Raw genomic sequence first — 16336 nt, 5'->3', positions numbered from 1 at the left:
AATTAACTATAGCTGCACCACATGCTGTTGAGTGCCATATGTCATGCATGTTGACAAATGGGTAATGAAAGGTCTGGTTGTAATATCTTTGTGCAATCTCACTTGTAAGTATGTTTGTGTGTGTGTGTGTGTGTGTGTGTGTGTGTGTGTGTGTGTGTGTGTGTGTGTGTGTGTGTGTACTAAAGTAATGATGTACAGGTAATGAAGTGCATTTCTTGTTTTCCCCTCACAGGTGGAAAGGTGGGTCAGGGTCCCTCCTGCAGGCATACTGATGTTAGTGTCCATACAGACACTGACAAAGATGAGAGATGTGTTGATGCACATGCAGGGTTGTCACGGTCTGAAGCTGTGCCATTGTTTGACATCCCACTATTATCCATCATCTTCACACGCAGTCACATTGCCTATGCATACCCCATCACAATTTGCCATAGATGAGGGACAGTTGGTGGGTTGTGGCATGGGACAGGACAGTGTGGTGTCTATGGCACATGGGTCTGGACACAGGAGTCATAGCCAGATGCCCAGCAGGGTACCACACAGACAGCTATACAGGGGTGCTCGTAGGAGGGCTGCTGGTCATCATGCCCCTGGCAGAAGTGCCACATCTGGTGTCACTAGACGCATGTTTCAGGCTGTCATGGAGGCGAAGGCACTTATTGATGGGTATACCAGACAGGGTCTGAGGCTGCAGAGGGCTACTCATTCTGACAACATCCGTGATCTTGCAGGTGCCCACCGTTATTTTGCAGAGGTCATGGATAGACGGTTGGGTGAGATGGTGGGAATCCTCGACCGTGGAATGTCTGTGCTTGAGCATATGGTGGGAGTAGTGCGGTGGCCACGTGGATGTAGGCCAGCAACACCAACAGCCGGAGGTCAACGTGGACATGCAAGAAGTCAGAGCTGCTCCCGTAGTGGCAGCACCAGCCGCAGCACTGCAGAGGGGCACTGTCCACACCACAACTCAGCACTCCATGTGCGCGTGACCCTGGCAGGTCCCAAGAGGGACCTGGATACAGCAGACATATGTTATCATCAGGGGACAGTACCATATCATGGCTTGTACCTGGTGGTGCCCGTGGAACTCCTGGCAGGCACAGTTCTCATGTCCATGGCTGGAAACAGTGAACTGCACACCCTGCCAGGTACGGTCTGCAGCTGTCCAACAAACCCTTGTATAGGGCAGCCACATAGCAGAACTGTGTGCATGCATACACACACACATCACCAACACAGCTAGGGCAACCCCATACCTACACACACCACATCGCAACAGCTCAATTAATAATGCAACCCCCTAACACCTACACACATAATGTCAAATGTATGGGTCAGCCGAGGTCTCTGGGAAACCAACAGCACACCCTGTGCATATGATGATACCTGAGCCACATCCCTGCCATCCATAACATCAATGCAGGGACAGGCTAATATGGTTCTGATGCACAGGGAGACCATACTATGGTCTACCAATGCAATGCTGTGTAACATGTTTTTAGCACTAAAGTTTAATGCTTACATGTCAGGAAGTGTAGCTGTCCAGCCATGATGCATTACAGCTGTTATTAACACTGAGTGATTGTGGTCTCCGTAATGTATTCCATTTGTGTTGTAGGTGTCCATGTGTCAGCAGGATGTTGGTCTACTGTTGTTTCCTACAAGGGGTATGGCACTGTGGTGATGACACCTTGACTGTGCCATATCCTGGGTACAACTGAATACATGTCACAGGTCTGTATAACAGTTACTGCATGTGCCACATGCCTGATAGGTCTGGGGGTGTATACAGGGGAGTGCATGGTGGCTGATGTCAGCAGCCCTTCTACAGTGGACAATGGTAAGTGTATTGGGTGGTACACACCACATGTGTGTGTTTAACACACACAGATGCTTTGGTGTTGATGCAATGCACAGAGAATACCATACACATGGATGTAAGTACTTTTGTAAAGAACCCATTTTAGCCTATGTAATTCCACCAAGACAGAGTAGGCACAACAACACATTGGGAAATAAGCAGTCTGTGAGTTTAATGTAATTTACATTGGTATATGTCCCCTTCCCAATGTAGTGCAATCCTCAACTCCGTAAACATAAGTGTGATGGTGTGGGTGGCACAGACCTACCCTTTGGAGGGTGTGAGGTGGTGTAGAACTACAGACAGTGTGATTAACAACTACTTAACCTGTTAACATGAACTGTACAGTATTACAGCCAACTAAGCGGGGGGATACACTCAACAATAACTGCAAATATCCACACCCAGCTATATATACCAACACAGTATCACTTTACAGCTATACAGTGGGGAAGAAGGCATTTACACATCTACTACTAGTTGTGATGGAATCAATTTCCACAGGATGATACCTGTGAAATGTTAGCATTTGCCAGGCAGTTCTCAGAAAGATGACCTCCTGGGACATGTATATTCTGCAAACTGAAGTAGATCCCTTCACATACACACACACTCTTACTTGGCAACACTGGGACTAAAACCTCTACCTAAGTATGTAGTGCTACTGATGTGTGTGGCCTTAATTGCACACACCACACAGCTTTTAGGATGAGGTGTCTTCCAAGTTACAAGCTAAGTGAAGAATGTCACCAGGCCCTGTACAGTATGGTAATGGGGGATGTACTGGTTGTTTATGATAAATACATAGTGTGCCATACTGTCATATACACACTGACAAACACATAGCAGTCATACACGCATCTGAGAGACCAGGTCTTATCAGTGCTAACTACCTTGTCAGTGTGTCCATTCCATTACAGATAAGTTACACACATCACATGCATCACTGGGCTGGATAGTGTTATCAGTTACCTGTATTGTAGATGGTGACAGTGGCCCCCATACAGTGGAACATGGGACATGTATTGTGGGCACCATGGTGTAAAGACAGTATACCCAGCACCCACACCCCACATTGGATATTGTACTCACTGAAACCCATGATAAAACTCTGACATATCCACCATCACACATTGACCAGGACTGCAATACAACCCCTTGTCTATCTTAAGAGTGCTACTACAGGGATATGCATCTATTGCACATGCCACAGGGATAGTAGGGTGATGCATTGTCATGACTCTCCTACGGTCAGCAAAATCACTATCCATAATAATGTGTGGCAAGGTGTATTGTATTAGGAGAATGTGGCCTCAGAATGCTGTATCCTACAAATATACACACTTGCACACATACACACACTTGTCAGAACTCAGAGGGTAACCCATACCTATCAACCCATTTGTACAACAGTGTTGTGCTGGTCCTGCAAGCTCCAGGTAGCCCATAGAGTGAAAAGTGTAACAAGGTACATGTAATGTCCATTACAACAGCAGCCATATCTAACTATGGCAATGAGGGGTGCGGTGGGTGTGAAGGGCCTCAAGGTATTATCAACTACAGGTCTACAAACACACAGACACTGTTATTCTCAGTAATGCACGCGTACACATTTGTTAGTACTGGGGTCCATAGGCAGGTGTTCATAGGTGTGTACCAGGATATTGTCAATGGAGAAATGGGAAGAGTAGGGGACGTGCGTACAGTGGTATAATGCCCAGACCTCTCAACCATACCGAATTACTCGTTTTTTACCGAGTTTGGGGGTCCAAATGAAGGGGTGCCACGATTCCCGAGTGGCACCCCTTCATTTCCGATTTTTTTTCATTTATTTTTTTAATTTTGTAAATACCGCGCTGTGTTAGCTGATGTCATCACATGCGTGATGACATCAGCTCCGTCAGGGCTACCAGCTAGTCAGAATTGAGCTCAAAGAGCTCAAATTGTCATTTCCGGTTCTGGTCTGACTGCAAGTGCGAGCGGGAAATCTTGGCCGTTTGTTTTAACAGCGCTCATGTTGGAAATATTGACCCGCCATTTGTTTTAACAGTCAGCACAGCAGAGAATTTGCAGCAGCACTCATTTTCTCGGCCATTGGTTTTAATAGCATGGATGGAAATATTGGCCAGTCGTTCGTTTTAACAGCACAGCAGGGAATTAACAGCATTTTGGATTACAGGGCAGGATTTTGAAAAGCAGAGCTCTTATGCATGAACAGACGAGCCTTTCATTTCATTTGGACCCAGGTTTGGATTTACCAAAGGTGTGTGTGTGTGATGGACATGTTGTGAAGATTTTGCGATGCAATTGAAAAAAAACAGACAACGTGTTTAAGTATTTTGCTTTTGGTGGAGGTAGGGTATTTTTCAAATAATTTATTTCTCGATTGTATAGTTTTGTTGTTGCTGCCTTTTTATTACATGCACATGTGGTATTTGATTTTTTTTTTTTTGTATCTAAATTGAGAAGATGCGATTATAATTATGTTGCAGTGATCGCCAAATGGTCGGCTGGAGCCATGAACTGCTACAATCATTCAAGTGAAGTAGAGTGCTTTGCTTTGCAAGTTAATCTGTTTCTATGTTAAAATCATCAAAATGATTTGCAAGTCCGTTGCTGCAATGGTGGAGCTTTTGTACGTTAATTCAATTGAAGTCCCACTGGTGCTTTTGCAAGTTAATTCATGTCCTGCTGGTGCTTTTGCAAGTTAATTCAAGTCCCACTGGTGCTTTTTCAAGTTAATTCAAGTCTCGCTGTGTGTGCAATCATTCAAGTGCTTTGCAAGTCTGTTTCTTTCCAAGTTAGTTTGCAAGTGAATTCAAGTGTGTGTGTGTGTGTGTGTGTGTATTTAATCATTCAAGTGCTTTGCAAGTCCATGCTGAGGAGTTAAGAAATTAATGGGTGATTGCAGTAGGCTGAATGCAATGAAATGGCAAATAAACAATTGTTTGATCAACAAAGATATGAGATGATTTCATAAGATTTTGAGTGGTGGTTGTTACATAAAATAAAGAGAGGAGTCTATAGTAGTAGAAAAATGGTATTTAAGTCAGAAGTAGTATATGAGGAAATGTATAGTAGCTATAAGGATGCATTATATAAGGGACACATGGAATATAAGAAGCATAATGAGACATATAAATTCTAGAAGGGGAATAAAACAAGGTTTATACAAAAATATTTAATCATAGGTTAAAAGGAAGATATTAGCCCTTTTTAGGCAGGGAGAGAAGAGTGAATACTTTTTGGGAGGTCTTAATTGTTTTTAAGAGCATAGTTAATTAGGAAACATGGGTAGGACTGATAAAGTGATTATGTAAAATTAGGATAAGAAATACCTAGGGAGTTGGAGACCAATAATGTTATTTAATATAGATGTGGAAGTACACTTTTATGATGAAAATGTTATAAATTGGACAGTTTTGACATTACTGGTTCATGCATTTTTGTTTCATTGCCTGCTAGAAAAAATTTCAAACAATAAGTTTAAAATGTGCTCTAAGTTTTAACAAGTGTGCTGTATTATACAAGGAATATAATTTAATAAAGTCAGGAAGGTGTATCAAAGAAAACGTGTATGTTTCTTGTTTTGTGTGCAAGGGGTCTATGATTTGAAAACAGCCCAAAGGTAATCTTTATCCAGCACTGGACAGATGCATTTTCTTTGGATGTGGTGTGGGTTTCTATGCTGTTTCAATAAATTGGAGTTTCAAGGGCAGGGAAGTTTTAATGCTAAGTCTATTTTCATTGTGAGACAGTATTGCTTTGTTTAGCAGATGTGTATTAGGTTTGTGCATTGTGCTACAAAATATAAATATAAAATCCAAATAATCATTGTAGCAGTAAAGCAGTATGCACATTAGTGTTTATGGTAAATGGGGTGAAATAGCCAAGTAATGGGACATTGGAATGACTGCAGGTTGACTCTGGTGCCATATTTTGTTTGTCTGGTCTTCAGTTTGCTTTTGAAAGTGGGCATCCTACAATTCCATTGGAGTGGGCAGGGTTGCACAATTATGTATGCAAATTTTATGTTAATTAGCGTACAGATTTGTACCTATTTTTATGAACCTTGTCCAGATTTTTGATGATTCCAGGTTGAGAGGTATGATAATGCCACCTGTCATTTTCCAACAGGCCATCTATCAACAGATGCCATGGGGGTGATCCTCAGGGTGAGAGTTACATGCAACATCCAATCATCTGGTTGCATCATGCAGAGGGCCAGTGAGGTGCTCCAGTTGACATGTATGCAAAATGTATTACATAACATGGTCAGTGTCTGTATTGGAGAACTGTACCCAAGCATGTTTTGTTGACTGTGGTAGTGTAGTTGAGGTATCCATGGCATGTGGTGTGTACAGGGTGTGGATTCCTAGCTGTGGCATTCATAACACAGCTGGGCAGGCATGTCAGTGTCACTCAAGCATAGAATGCCTGTAAGCAGCCAAGATGGATTCCTGACATCTGCACTTCTGTACAGAGGACAGAGAGACATCAGCTAGCCTAGTGGTTATGCAGTAGGATGACTGTGTTGACAGACAGATGTCTGACACTGATAGGTATGCCATTACTACACCACAGCAGCCTTCAATGACATGACCTATACATACAGTAATCTAAAGTTAATATCCACATGTCAGATCAATATACAGTAGGGAATACTTAATGACACACAGCTCACACCCCAAGAACATGACAGTGAGGACTCAGCGTCCATCTTTGCATGCAAGGGTGTTTGGTTCCAGTACTACAATCTGCAATCTCCTCTTACTTGTGAAAGCACTGCCAACAGTAGTAATGTAATGATACAATACATGCCAGTGTGACTGTATAAAACCTGGGATACTACCCATGTATGTAACACATTCAAATGGAAAAGAGTGTTGTACAATTCATATATACTCAGGTGTCCCAGACAGTAGACTCGCACGCCTTGCTACTGTAATGACATCACATAGATGCATGTTATGGACATCGAATTAAATACACTTATTAAAAATGTGATTACCCTGCTATTTTATCAGACTGGAATGTGATCAGGCTGTTCATAACTGTCTTAACCACTCTGTATCCAACATCCCCTGTTCTGCCTAGCAGCAGAATAAACAGCCATTGCAAGTCTTGAGCCCAGTAGCCTATACACTATAGTCACAGCACCTTACCACTAAGCCATAACAGCTGTGAAAATGTTTGATTTTTTTCCCAATATATCTGTCAGTATACATACTGAATACTAGTGAACAACTGCTTTGACTTCTACAATCGTGTAGTACTTGTAAGTGATACTAGTGCTGAATCAAGTATGTTGTTGTATCTAAATATACACATATCAGATAATAAATATGGTGTGATACATCTGGGAAGTTATATGCAGCAGTCATGTGTACACATAAGGATATGAATATATATATATATATATATATATATATATATATATATATACACACATATATATATATATATATATATATATATATATATATATATATTAAAACATGTACATACACATATATATATTTATATATATGTATCTCTATACATTTGCATTTTGCGTTATATATATGGAATATATAGATCTATCTATCTATCTATATATATATATATATATATATATATATATATATATATATGTATGTATGCATATATGTGTGTGAATATATATATATATATATATATATATATATATATATATATATGAATATATATACATATATATCTGTATATATGTAAACATATGCATGTGTATATGTGTCTATATATATGTATATATATATATCTATATATATATATATATATATATATATATATATATATATATATATATGCATATCATGTGCCCATAACATGTTCATAGGTTCATATCTTCATAGGTAAGTATTAGGCTATCTGCCCAAGGGCATTTATAAGCCTAGCCAGAATGTGTTGGCTTTCACCAACCCCTTAGATTAGTTCCCTTTGCCTCTGTCCAGCAGAGCCATTAGTTCCCCTGCACCACTGACCAGCAGAGCCATTAGTTCCCTGTGCCACTGTCCAGCAGAGCCACTTCAGTTATCCCGGGGGTAAATTTTCTGTTTCCCATCCACCCGTCAAGGTTTCTCTTGAAGAGTGTTAGTGAGGGGCTCTGCCTGATGTATATTGGAATCCTGTTCCAAAGCATGGTGAGTCTCTGGGATAGGAATCTATCCCTCTAGCATGTCCTATTTATCATTGTGGTGAGGTTTATATCTCTAAAGCGTGTGGCTCTCCAGGATTTTTTTTTTTTTTTTAGGTGGAGCATTTCCGTCAATTCTATGTTGGACATGACCTTGTATGTCAGGCAGAGATCACCTCTGAGTAAGCGGTATGCAACTGAGTACAGCTGGAGTTTCTTGAGTTGGGCTACATAGGGCATCTGTTTGAGGCCAGTAATCCTCTTGGTGTGGTACTTTTGTGGCCTTTCCAGCTGTTGCAGGTGTCTTGTAAGGTACATCCCAAATGGGGCATTGTATTCTATAATGGGTCTAATGAATGATGAGTAGAGAGGCACAATAACCTCTTTTGTTCTAGATATGAACCCTTTTGTGATTAGGTGGGCCACATAGAAGGATTTTCTAACCACCTTGGCAATATGATTATCAAACAAGAGATTACTATCTACTTGGGTCCCCAGATTCCTTATTACATTTCCTGCATTTAGGGGACTACCACCTATGTGGTAGTTCGCGGCTACTTTGTTTTTTCCAAAGGGGATGACTATGCACTTTTTGGCATTTAGCTTGAGGCCATGATTTTGACACCAGGTATCCGTATCAGTGAGACCCATCTGGAGGGTGTCTGTATCAGCTGGAGAATGAATTATGACCTCTAGTTTGCAGTCATCTATGGACCTGGTCAGCCATAGTCCTCCTGTGCTTGCCTGTACCTTTGAGAAGTATATACCGAACAGGAGGGGTCCTAGGACTGAGCCCTTGTGGACGCCACTTGTAACCGGTTTCGAGTCAGACATAGAGCCAGCAACTCTCACCATGTGGGTTCTATCCATGAGCCAGTTGGCATCCCATCTCATGATGTAGGGGTTTATGTTCAAGCTGGTGAGCTTGTCTATAATACTAGAATGGGGAATGATGTCGAAAGCCTTTGCTAGGTCTAGGTAGGATGTGTGGACCTCCTTTTCTTCATCTAATGCTTTGGTAACCATCTCAAAGAAGTCCACCACGTTTAGGAGGCAGGATCTGCCCTTAACAAAGCCAAACTGGGTAGGGTCCAAGGTTTAGAGGTTCCCAATGTCTCTGTTAATGAGTTCCATGATGATGCATTCCATAGCCTTGCAGACCAGGCTAGTCAGGCTTATAGGGCGATAGTTCCTGGGGTCCATTGTGGCTCCACCTTTGTGGAGCAGGATAACTGTTGCTGTGCACCACTCTGTGGATATGTAGCCTGTAGAGAGGCTGAGTTTGAACAGTGTGTTTAGGTGAGGGGTTAGTTCATTTTGGAGCTCTTGTAAGACACAGCCTGGGACCCTGTCCGGTCCCATTGAAGCTGTCTTTTTGGCTTTGGATAGGGCTGTTTTAACCTGTGTGTTGGTGATTGATGGGGCCCTACATTCTTCTGGTATGGTTATTGGCCCTTTAGGGGGTGAGAGGGGGGTGAAGTTTGCACTAAACCTGTCTGCCAAAATGTTTGTAATATGAGTCGGTTCAGTGTATTTTGTGCCATTCTGCACAAACTCAGAGCAGATCTGAGAGTTTCCACTTAGGTTCTTGACATAGCTAAAGAATACTTTGTGGTTATCTTTGGAGTCATGGCATTTTTTCTTTTGAAACTAGCCTTGGATGATTTAATGAGGGATCATAGTTTCTTGCTGATACTGATCAGGGATGTCTTTCCTTCTTGGGATTTTACTCTTTTCTGTACTAGTTTCCTCCTTCTGTTGTATAGCTTGTTTATGGCAGGGGTCCACCAGACTGGTTTTCTTTTCTTGGAGGAGTGAGTCTTGGTTTTACCTGTGATAGCATGGTCCATGCATTCCTGCAGATGCTCAAAGAGTGCCTTTGTAAAGGTTTCAGCAGCTTGGACAGCATTGTCCTTTAGCATGGGGGCTGTGAACCTTTCCACCTCGGTCTTAAGTAACGTGAAGTCTGCTTTTGAAAAGGTTTTCATGGTCATTTCTTTGACTGGGGGTGGGGGCAGAATGTGGATATCCAGAGTGATTAGTCTATGGTCTGATCTAACCAGTGAGGGGTTGACACCAGTCGCCCATGTTGGTGATGACCAGGTCCAATATGTTGTTCTCTCTGGTGGGGGTGTTGACCAGTTGATCCAGGGTGTTCGGGTTTATAAATTCTAGGAAGTATTGGGCAAGGGGAGTTAGTACTTGAATAGTTCTCCCAGTTTATGTTTGGGTAATGGAAATCACCCAGTATTAAGGTGTTTGGTAGGACCTTCATATTTCCCAGTGTGTCCAGAAATGCGGAATGGTGGTCCTGGGCCATGGTGGGTGATCTGTAGCAAGCTACAATTTGGATTGCAGTTTTGCCCATTGTTAGTTGCACATAGATGATCTCTGATGCATTGTGCTGCACCACTAACCTGGAGGTGTGGGTATCCTTGATGAATATCGTTACACCCCACCTTTTGTATTTCGGTCCTGGTTCTGTGGCCAAAAGGTATGGTATGAGTTTTAACCTAGTAGTGCTGGGGTGCTCTCAGGAGCCTTAAACCAGGTTTCTGTTATTGCACAGATGTCAATGTTCTCTATACTGAGAAGTGCATCAAATGCGTGCATTTTGAGGTTTAGACTTCTGGCATTGAGTAGCATTACCCTCAGTTTTTGGTTACTTGTGCTATTTATGGTGGTGGGTTTGTCTTTTGAACCTTGCCTAAAAAAGGCACTATGGGGGTACCAAGATCCTTGGCCAGTGTTTGAAAGCCTAAGGGTGACAGGTGCAAGCCATCTCTTGATTGCACAGGTCATATGTCACATATCGGGTTCATGTAATGTAAACATATACAGTAATATGGCCCCATGGTATATCAGGGAAAAGGGTGTGAAGCAACTTGGCTTGTCGAGCATGTCATCCCAGGTGGACAGATATTGGATCCCCATTGAATGACACTAGAAATTTAGCCAATTGTTGAAATTGATCATTTTTTCTTTATACTGTGGCATCATTCTGGTAAGGGCAGTATGCTACTTAAGGTCAGGGTCATACCGGCCTGGGCTACATGATCAGAAAGCTCTTACATGTCTCTTTTCATGTAGTCCAGGAAGGTATGTCTCAGGTCATTCACACCAATATGAACAATGACAGAGTTGTATTTGTACTTGTTCTGGAGTGACCTGAGTGCTTATGTTATGTGGGGGATCCTGGCACATGACAGACAGCTAACTGTAACCTTCTCCTTGTCCAGCCTAGTTAGTGGGACATCAGTGTGCCTGACTATAGAGTCACCTATTACTAGTGTGTTGGGTATGTTATTTTGCATTAAGGGCTGTGATTTCATGGCACACTGATTATGTTAAGTATGTGTTTCATGGTTGGTGATGGGGTGTGAAGGTTGCTTGGATGTCTGCTTTGGATGTCTCTGTTGCTTTTGCAGATGTTTATTTAGAGCCTACGAGTATGTTTTCATGTATTCATGTGTGTTATTTGCATGTGTTGGCTTATTAGGTCTATGTGAGACTGGTGGTGTGTTGCAAGTATTACCCTTCTCCTCTTGACTGTCAGTTCCAGTCATGGGTTGAGAGAGCTTTGCCTCCGGTTTGGCTGTATAATTGCATCTCTCACATTTATTAGTGTTTAATGGTAGGAGGAGAGGGTTGTCTGTTTTCATGAGGCAGTTGTAACATTGCCTCAAAATACGCAGATTCACCAGTTGGACTGGAGAGTACACCAGAAACTTCCCTTTGGACATGCCTGAATAGGTAGAGTAAGCTGCTTTTCTGATTGGCTGGTGGGGATGAATAGAGAGCCTTGTCCTTCTGGACAGTATAGGGGGGGGTCTAGTGCTAGGGTTAATTAGTGCCTGCTATGAGTTTTAAGCAAGTGCTTGACTGTGAAATGAATGGTTTGAGTGCTAAAGTTGAAGGTTTGTCTAGTTCCAAGGGAAAAATTGAAGAGTAGACTTTGTGGAGCTGAGAATAGTTTAACTCTAACTAAATGGTGCTACCAGGTGCACAAAACTGCACAAATGCGGTTTTTATAGCAGTGAAGTGAAAGAGATAGAAATTAGCCCAAAATGGCTGATAAACTACTAACTTCTGTTGTAGTGGAGTCATACCTCAGCACCAATAGTCGCAACCTCTTAGTGCAAGGGAATGTCATGTAAGTATTGCAGGTATACATGTAGACTTTTGCTACTGTAACAGAGGCTGTCTTAACAGAAATGTGTGGGAAGTCACATCTGATATTGACATGTACGCCATCAATTACTGACAGACATCATACAATCATCATAGTACAGTACCACACAAATCACATTAATGATCCTGTGGAATACAATAGAGATATGACCAATAAATGTGGACAGTCTGACACACTCTGGTCAGTCCAGAGGTATACACAGCACCCCTTAGTGCAAGATGTGTGGACCAAGCCTAACAAAGTGGATGATTACAACCATGTAAATGGGGATATCACGAAAATACTGGAATAATATAAGCTCACACAGTTTATGCATTCACACACACCTATATGTCCTGACACATAATAACCGGATGAGCAGAGGTCACAAGCCCACATACTACCCACTAGTTAGTGACAAACATCTGTTCAGCATCCCACTGCTTTGTCAGAAATACACAACAGTTATGATGGCCCGGCAACAGTACATGTGACAGATATCTGGACATAACATCACACTGGGTAAATACACTGAGATGCTAAGCATGTCACAAAGCAGTGTGCAAACTACAGGCAGACTCCCACAACATTGGCCTACATTTCTTATGGGGGAATGCACATGTACCTGCAAATATAGCAGGCTCTACAGGAATGTAACAACACAGAGTAACAGACACCTGTGTGAAAGTGCATACCCACCACCAATCTGAACACAGCCACAGTCACATATGGTAAGCATACTTAATATTACAGTATATGGACTGTGTGAACAACACCATCCTCATATGTGCCACTCACACACAAACACTACATATACTGGGCCAATACACAGTGTATTCCAGTGCCTGACTGTGGTATGGGACATGTGTCAGTCTGGCCCTACAAACATGTACGCTGATAGGCTACCATACACTGCAGCAACATGCAACATCACATAGCACAAGACCAAGAACAATGACATCTACCATAGTCTGTACACAGGCCAAGGTACATATTCACATTACACACTCTGTCAACAATCACCATAAGTACACAGACCTCACTACTGTACACACTACAACAGAATACCCAGGTTTTGTCCTCAAATATAAGGCCTACTATACATAACATGGTTAGCAGTCTGGTATCTTACTGGCTTGTTATCAGGTATGATGTCAGTAAATAATGATGTACTGAACATATGTACCTCTTACTGCATGACATATGTACAAAGGTTAACAGAGTTGTGGCTGGAGGCACTAACACAGGGCCACTATTGACATGTTGCTGTGATAAACCCATACATTTACTGGTGAAACAGGGTTTGTTGTGACATATGTCTACTGAGGGATATGAAGTCAGTAACTCACATGGCTGTCACTATGTACTGCCTGCAATCCTCAGAGTATGCTACTGCATTTCTAAAGATAGGAAATGTGTGAGTAACACAACACATGTAAGTCTCCAAACACTGGCCAGTCTGCAGGTAGCCCTACAGGTGGGAGTTTCCTCAACCATATAACACTATCAGATATTATATCATGTAGACCAGCCATATCCACACAAACCCTGTTAAACCAACAATACTTCAAATGTAGAAGAGCATTACGTACATGCTGTCCTCATGCCTGGAACGTTCCCCTCCTGTTTGTTGGCCTGTCTCCACAGTGTATGTTGTAAGAGGTATATCCAACTACCCTCCGTAATGCTGTTTATCAAACACCGACATGAAGTTCTGCTCACAGTGAAAGAAAAGGGCCACCACCCACATGATGTTTTTAGTTATAGAAGTGTGTTTTCATGCAAATGGCTATAGAAATAATACCACAGCTGTTCCACATGCAATCAGCTAGTGGGGACTGGAATCCATACACAGGCCAACAGCTGATCATGAGGATCACTTACAAAACACAAGCTGCTGCCTAAGTAAATCAGGTGTACTTTTCCACATCCACCAGATAGGGAGTGAGAGAGACAGACAGAGACAAAGTAAGAAAAGAAGGGGGTAGGAGAGTAAGAGCTAAGCATGTTTGTGTCTGATCCATGGATGGAGAGTGGTATCTGGATATTATGGCGGCTGCCTATATTGTGTACTAATCCATAATGGCACACGGTAATTGCACATGGCTGTACACATTTATGGCTGAAGATTGTCAACTAGAATCTCTACAATGCTTGGAAAATGTTGGCCTTGTAATGTTCACAATGGCACATGTAGCTCCTCAATATGATGATGTGGTAAAACCCACACTACAATGGACCCTGTCATCATACAATCACCCCAACAGGGCACTGATACACACAAACACACACTTACCAGTACTGGGTTTCAAACCCCTGCCTGACTATGTATTGCTGTTATATTGTTATGCAGTTATTGCGCACACCATGGAGCTTACATGTTGGAGAGTTGTGATAAAGGATGGATAAGGTAAGTGTAGTACATGTGGTTGTCCACAAAAGCAGGTGTCAAGGAAGACACAACCACACTCTCTCAGGGACTCACACACATTATTACAGTTGGCAAGGTCAAGATAAGAACTCCTAACAAATTAGTTTGCTACACTACAATATTATGCAGGTATCACATGTGCCACAGAGCTGATCAAGCTGATATATAGCCAAAGGGTATTTCAAGGTGACTGACATCAGAAGGCATGCTACAGTAGGGCAATGGGAGGTGTAGTGAATGTGAGTGGCTTCAAAATCATTAATCTCCACACACACATGCATACACACACACACACGCACATACACGCACACACACACACACACACACACACACACACACACACACACACACACACACACACACACACACACACACACATTTGCCAGTACTGACATGCATGGGTTCATTGCTTCACAGGTGTGTAGTAGTTGAATGTTCCAGAAGGCTGTACAAGGCTAGGCAAAGGGTATACCTTGGCATCAGGCCACATGACAATGGTCTGCAGTGTGGCTCAGGGGTGTAGTCCCTGGATTGGCCCACACAGATGGGTATTGTATTCGCCATCCACTCATCTGGGTTACTATTGTGGGTGGCCAGTGTTGTGCAATGCTTGCCATGTATGTGTTCTATATTCCATAACATGGACAGTGTCTGGGTTGTGCACATGTCCCACATGCATGTTCTGTGACATGCGGAAGTATACCTGGGGTCTCTGGGGCATGTTGTGTGGACAGATTGTTGTCATCTGATGTGGCATTCCTGACCTCATGTGGTGAGAACTGGCTATGGAACTGAGGTCATGTCTGCACCTACATTGTCAGCATGATACAGGTATTCACTGGTGTTAGTGGCATCTGTCCATACAGGGCATGTGTATAAGGCATGGTATTCCCTTTGCAGGTTACATTTGCAGACTCTACAGTTGTTGCAGGTATCCAGTGGGGAACATAGAAAAGGACCACTTTAAGCAATTATTTGTCTATTGTAGGGATGGAACAGGGTGCCATGACCTCTGCAGCCCACTGCAATCACTCCATGGTTACTATCTATGGGCAATATACAGGAAACTACCAATATAGTGGTTGCTGCCTAGCCAAGTGTGTCTGTGTATGAGACATGGGTGGAGAGTGTTCTCTGGGTAATATAAGGGTTGCCTATATTTTTTACCAATCCATAATGTCACATGTAGGGGTATGGATTGTCTACACCAGCTTCTCTACTGTTTGACATTTGTTGTCCTTATAAGGTGGACATTGTGACATATAGTAGGTCCTCAATATAAGAATTTTGCAAAACCCGCCCCACAATGAGTCTTGTTATTACACAATCACAGCTACCTCCACACAGGATACTGATGACAAATACACACACACACACACACACACACACACACACACACACACACACACACACACACACACACACACGCACACACACACACACTTGCCAGTACTGAAATTCAGACCCCTACCTAGATATGTATTGCTACTACAGTGTACTGCATTTATCACACGTGCCATGGAGCTTATAGGGCTAACCCTACTCCAACAGTGTATTTTAAGGTGAATGACATCAGCAGGCTTGCTAAAATAGAGCAATGGAAAGTGTAGTGACTGTGAATGGCCTCAAAAGCGTTGATCCCTACACATACAAACAAACACACAGAGTTTCACAGTTGCCATGTCTGTGATTAGAACTCCTACCTAACTAGTACATCAC

Source organism: Protopterus annectens, chromosome 5.part0 (genome assembly GCF_019279795.1).
Source record: "Protopterus annectens isolate FY-2018-M chromosome 5.part0, PAN1.0, whole genome shotgun sequence".
NCBI lineage: Eukaryota > Metazoa > Chordata > Ceratodontiformes > Protopteridae > Protopterus > Protopterus annectens.
This window is presented reverse-complemented; position numbering follows the sequence as displayed.